This window comes from Condylostylus longicornis, unplaced genomic scaffold (assembly GCF_029603195.1).
Source record: "Condylostylus longicornis isolate FDR11 unplaced genomic scaffold, ASM2960319v2 ptg000080l, whole genome shotgun sequence".
In the NCBI taxonomy this organism is placed as follows: domain Eukaryota; kingdom Metazoa; phylum Arthropoda; class Insecta; order Diptera; family Dolichopodidae; genus Condylostylus; species Condylostylus longicornis.
This window is the reverse complement of record NW_026578048.1, coordinates 1-6,463: the sequence shown is the minus strand read 5'-3', so window position 1 is coordinate 6,463 and position 6,463 is coordinate 1.

Here is a 6,463-nt window from a genome sequence, read left to right as displayed (position 1 = left end):
AAGCAATGGTTTGCATTGTAGCACTTTTCCCTTCAACAAGTGAAAATTCTGCTTTTAAATACAGTCTATGTATACCTACCACACAATTAAAATTATTTTCATTCATAAGCGAAACTATTTCTGGGATTGCATATATTTAGGATGAACGATTAATGCAGTCTTTGAAATAAAGATTAATGAAAGTCTTTGAAAAAATAAAAAAAAGTATTTTATTCCGAATAAAAGACGGTTTTATTTTCATACCAATAAAAAAAAAAAAAAGAATTTGTTTTCAGAATTAAAATCATTAACTGCAGCAAAAGAACTCGTCCTATCGGCGATTTTCGTTCTTTAACATGTTGAAAGCTTTAAAGTTTATTTCAATCCTCCTTTTCAATAAATTGTTTTTCTGCCATTGAGTTTATAAAAAAAAATTGGAGAACTACTAAAATAATATTGGAAAATTAAAATAAAATACATACTAAATTTTCGCGTCATTTTGTAATTTATTTATTGAAATTTTTTGCAACCGGAATAATCTTGTTTATTAAACAGGAAATTTTAGATAAAATGTGCCTTTTATTTCAATTTTGTCTGTTCGTTTGTTTACAAAACCTTTATAGCAAAATTAAGTTTTGTTCAATTAAACTTTTAGAATTTACGATTACCGTAGTATAATTTATTCTATCATGCGGAAGTTTGGATTAGTTTCAAATATTTAGTTTTTGAATAATGTAATCAATATGATAAATATCAATAAATGCCTTTTTCCACTGGGGTGAAATTTAATTGTAATTTCGTCTCTATATTATTGCCTCTCAAATTATGCAAAAAGCCAATTTTTGGGCTCATTTTTTCTTCAATACTATGATCTTAATAAAATTCTTATAAAAGTAAAGGTGTTACAATAATCGCCCTCTTATTTTATGCCTTAATTAAATTAAATAGTGTTACAACTCAAACTTTATGGTAGTATTTTAATTTTTTTTTACATAATGTCACTTTAAGATTTCTTAAGTTTCTTAAGTTTAAATGTCACTTAAGGCTTAGTTTGTTAAACAAACAAAGTGCTAATTTAAAAGCTATGATTTTGCTTTGATTATAACTACATTTTTACTGCTCACACAGCTTTAATTAAGTTTTTGTTTTACAGAAATTTTATTAAAAATTTTATTAGGTTTGGGCGATGAAAAATACGAAAAAGTGTACTGCTAAATAGAATTATGTCTATTCTTATATAGTATAACACTATTTTTTTCTGCGTTAAATTATAATTTATATATGCCGAAAGCGAAATTCGATCAACCGTATTTTTCAAACATCCTTAATAAATATTTTTTTACAAATTTTATATGAAGATTCTGTAATCAATATTAGCAAATTTTTTTTTGTTTTGAAAATTCTAAGGAGGGTTTATTATGCATAAATTAGAATGAAAACCCAATAATTCTCTTAGATGTTAAAAACATATATGAAAATTTCAATTTTAATGCAAAAATATAACCTAAATAATATGTTGAACTCCCAAATCAACAATAAAAATAGGAATTAAAAAATTTGTTTCTTCTTTATGCCATTTTAACCATATGATTAAATAATTTTACGTGGAATATTTATAAGAGACAATATGTACATAAGTGAATTTGAAAAATAACCGACGTCCCATGGGTGCTAGAAGGATAATTTTAAATTTATATTTTATATCTTCTATATTAAAATTAACTTTAATTTAGAAGGTTGGAAAATAAGTTGATTGATTTAATCAACTTAATTCAATTGATCAATATCTTATTGGAAACTTAAGCAAGTTTAACTTAACAATTTTTATTAGAATTTTAAAAAAAGTGCTTATAAGTTTCACTCTGTCCATTCCTCCGTCCGCCCGTTCGTCCGTGGAACCGTTTAGGAAGCTTTTGAAGACCATTGAAGATCTTTCCTTCAAAATTATTTTTCAAAACCCTAAAAATGCCGTTTCTAACTATTCATTGTAGCAAAACCACGTACATTTTTTAAATTCTTCGAAAGCAGAGAAGTAGTGGTTGGCTTCTTCTACCACGGCATACCTAATTTGAAAATTTTTACCAATCTCCCCCCTCTAAAAGTTATACCTCCCAAAAACCTTAAAAATGCCATTTTTTAACTATTTACTGTAGTAGAACCACATGCATTTTACAAATTTTTCAAACGTTGAAATATATTGGCTGGCTTCCTCTTTCGTAGTATACTATACTTGAAGTCATTTTTTTTTAAATTTTTGATCCTGAAATTTTCACATCCGTTAGACACTGATAAGTAGGTCATGTCGTTAAAAGAAAATTTTTTTCCACTTCCCACCCGCCTCTCAAGGCATCACCTCTCGAAGTTTGTAAAATTTGAATATTTGGCACCTTATATTTGTAAAATTGCAAGCTTTTTTAAGTTTCTATAAACGAAAAAGGTAACGGTAAACTCCACGCCATTAAAAAATATAATTATTTTTCTAAACTCACACAATTAATCAGAATAAAAAAAATAAAAATCCTGATGTGTAAACCTCCTATTTTCAAATAATAGAACCTTCGTTTTTTTTATATTTAATAAGAGATGATGTATTTTCAACCAGTTTCTAATCAGTTCCAAATTCGCTGCAATATGATCAACCAATTCCTCTTCACTTCTGGACGAATACTTTAAAACTAAATCATCAGCATAAAGCTGAATCTGCCCATTCAAATCTAAAAGCAAAATGTCATTGATGTAAATTTTGAAAAGGTCCGGCCCCAATATGGATCCCTGTGGTACCCCTTTCATAATTATTTTCGAATCACTTGTCGACCCACCGACCCTCACGGTTTGTAATCTATTATTTAAATATGTTCTAATATGTAAAAAAATTAATCTGATTTGGGAAAAAGTTCATTTTCCCGAACTTGTAAAGAAGGATCTAATGATTTACGCAATCAAATGCCTTTTGAAAGTCCAGAAAAATGCAAGCCACGTATTGTCTGTCATCTATACTTTTTGAAATAAAATCCGTAAGACTTAAACAAGCAGCAGCGGTACTGGAATTTTTTTCAAAGCCATACTGCTCCCCAGACAAGATGCCATTCATTGTTAAGAACACGCCTAATCGTTTTTTAACAATAACTTCAAATATTTTTGAAAATGCGCTTAGCACCGATATTGGCCTATAATTGGACATATTTGTGGCGTTACCACCCTTAAAAATCGGAGTAACGACAGCTGCCTTATGGGATTCAGGAAAGTAAAAGTTTGAAAAGATTTATTTATAAACCTCACCAGTATGGGCGACAGTCTGTCAGAAAATTTCTTAATAAATTTCGATGATATAACATCAATACTAGTCGCAGCTGCTGATCTCAAAGAATTAATAGCCAATACCACTTCCTCAGAATTCGTTGGGGACAGTTCAAATCCATGAAATACATTTCTACTGAAACCATAAATATGCAAAATCAATGGGATCAGACGGGCACCTAAGTTCTGACGTTACACTAATGAAATAGTCATTCATACATCGCGCGATATTAACTTCTTCTATATACGTTTTACCATTATGTTCTATCGATTTTATAGAGCCCTTAGCAGACACAGAGTTGTCATCGTTAAACATAACCCTCTTGTAAAGTTTCCATACATTACGACCACAGCCTTGAACCCTACAAACCTCATCAGAATAATAAATAACTTTCGCCCGCAATATCAATTTTTGCACCTCCTTTTTACTTTCCATATACAATTTTTCAACATGTGGACTACCAGCATACTTCCTTCTATATTTATGATAAGAGTCCCTAATTTTCTTTTATGAAGGATCTCATCAGTCATCCACTCCTTCCTTTCTGATCTGCTCTGCTTTTTTATAGTTTTCGTGTTTTTTACGATCAAAGCAGAGAAATCTTCCAAAACAACATCCAAGTTATCATAACTATTTAACCTACTCCAAATATTATTCTTTTCAATATTACTATAATCTAAAATTGTCTTGTTGATTGCATTATCATCATTATTTTTAAATTTTTAAATTATTTTTTTATTTTTTAAATTATTTTTTTAAATTTTTAAATTATTTTTTTATTTTTAATTTATTTTTTTTATTATTATTTAATTTTCTTTATTTTTAAATTATTTTTTATATTATAAAAAATAAATAATAAAAAAAATAAAATTAATAAAAATAATAAAAATTAATAAAAATAAATAAAAATAAATAAAAAATAATAAAAAATAAATAAAAAAATAAATAAAATTAAAATAAAAAAATAATAAATAAATAAAAATTAAATAAAAATAATAAAAATAATAAAAATAAATAAAAATAAATAAAATTAATAAAAATTAAATAAAAATTAAATAAAAAATAAATAAAAATAAATAAAAAAAATAAAATTAACAAAATAAATAAAATTAATAAAAATTAAATAAAAATAATTAAAAATAAATTAAAAAATAAATTAAAATAATAAAAATTAATAAATAAATAAATAATAATAAAAATTTAAATAATATAATAATAATAATTAAATAAAAATTAATAAAAATTAAATAAAAAATTAAATATAAAAATAATAAAAATAATAAAATAATAAAATATAAATAATAAAATAATTAAAAATTATTAAAATAAATAAAAATTAATAAAAATTAATAAAATTATATAAAATTATAATAAAAAAATTAATAAAATAATAACAAAATAAATAATATAAATAATAAAAAATAAAAATTAATAAAAATTAATAAAATTAATAAAAATAATAAATAATAAAAATAAATTAAAATATAAATATTAATAAATTAAAAAATAAATAAAATAAATAAAAATTAATAAAAATTAAATAAAATTAATAAAAATTAATAAAAATAAATAAAAATTAATAAAAATAATTAAATAAATAAAAATTAAAAAAATAATAAAAATAAATAAAAAATTAATTAAATAAAAATAAATTAATAAAAATTAATAAAAATTAATAAAAATAAATAAAAATTAATAAAATTAAATAAAAATAATAAATAATAAAAATTAATAAAAATAAATAAATAAATATAATAAATAATAAAAATAAATAAAAATAATAAAAATATAATAAAATTAATAATAAAATTAATAAAATTAATAAATTAATATAAATTAATAAATAAAATAATATAAAAATAATTAAAATAAATAAAAATAAATAAATAATATAAAATTAATAAAATTTAATAAAAATTAATTAAAAATTAATAAATAATAATATAAATAAATATAAATTAAAAATCAATAAATGAAAAATAATAAAAATTAATAAAAATTAATAAAATTAATAAAAATAAACAATAAATAATATAATAATAAATAAATTAAAAATAAATAAAATTAATAAAAATTAATAAAAATAAATATAAAATTAATAAAAATAAATTATAAATAATAAAAATAATTAAAAATAAATAAAAATTAATAAAAATTAATAAAAATAATTAAAATAAATAAATAATTAAAAATAATAAATAAAATAAATAAAAATAAAAAAAAAGAAATAAAAATAATAAAATAATAAAAATAAATAAAAATTAATAAAAATTAATAAAAATTAAAAAAAATAATAAAAATAAAATAAAAATAATAAAAATAACAAAAATAAATAAAAATTAATAAAAATTAATAAAAATTAATAAAAATAAATTAAAATAAATAAAAATAAATTAAAATATATAAAAATAAATAAAAATAAATAAATAATTATAAAAATAAATAAAAAATAAACTAAAAATAAATAAAAATAATAAAAATTAAATAAAATTAAATAAAAATAAATAAAAAATAATAAAAATTAAAATACATAAAATAAAAAAATTAATAAAAATTAATAAAAATTAAATAAAAATTAATAAAAATATAAAATAATAAAAATAAATAAAAATAATAAAATAATAAAAATTAAATAAAAATAATAATATAAAATTAATAAATAATAAAATAAAAAATAAATAAAAATAAATAAAAATAATAAAAATTAAAAAAATAAATAAAATTAATAAAAATTAATAAAATTAATAAAAATTAATAAAAATAAATTAAATAATAAAATTAATAAAAATAAATAAAAATTAATAAAAATTAATAAAATAATAAAAATAAATAAAAAATTAATAAAAAATTAATATAAATAAATAAAAATAAATAAAAAATTGATAAAAATAAATAAAAATTAATAAAAATAAATAAAAATTAATAAAAATAAATAAAAATTAATAAAAATAATAAAAATAAATAAAAATTAATAAAAATTAATAAAAATTAATAAAAAATAAATAAAAATAAATAAAAATAAATAAAAAATTAAAAAATAAATAAAAATTAATAAAATTAATAAAAATTAATAAAAATTAATAAAAAATAAATTAAATATAAATTAAAAATTAATAAAAATAAATAAAAATAAATAAAAAATTAATAAAAATAAATAAAAATAAATAAAAATTAATAAATATAAAT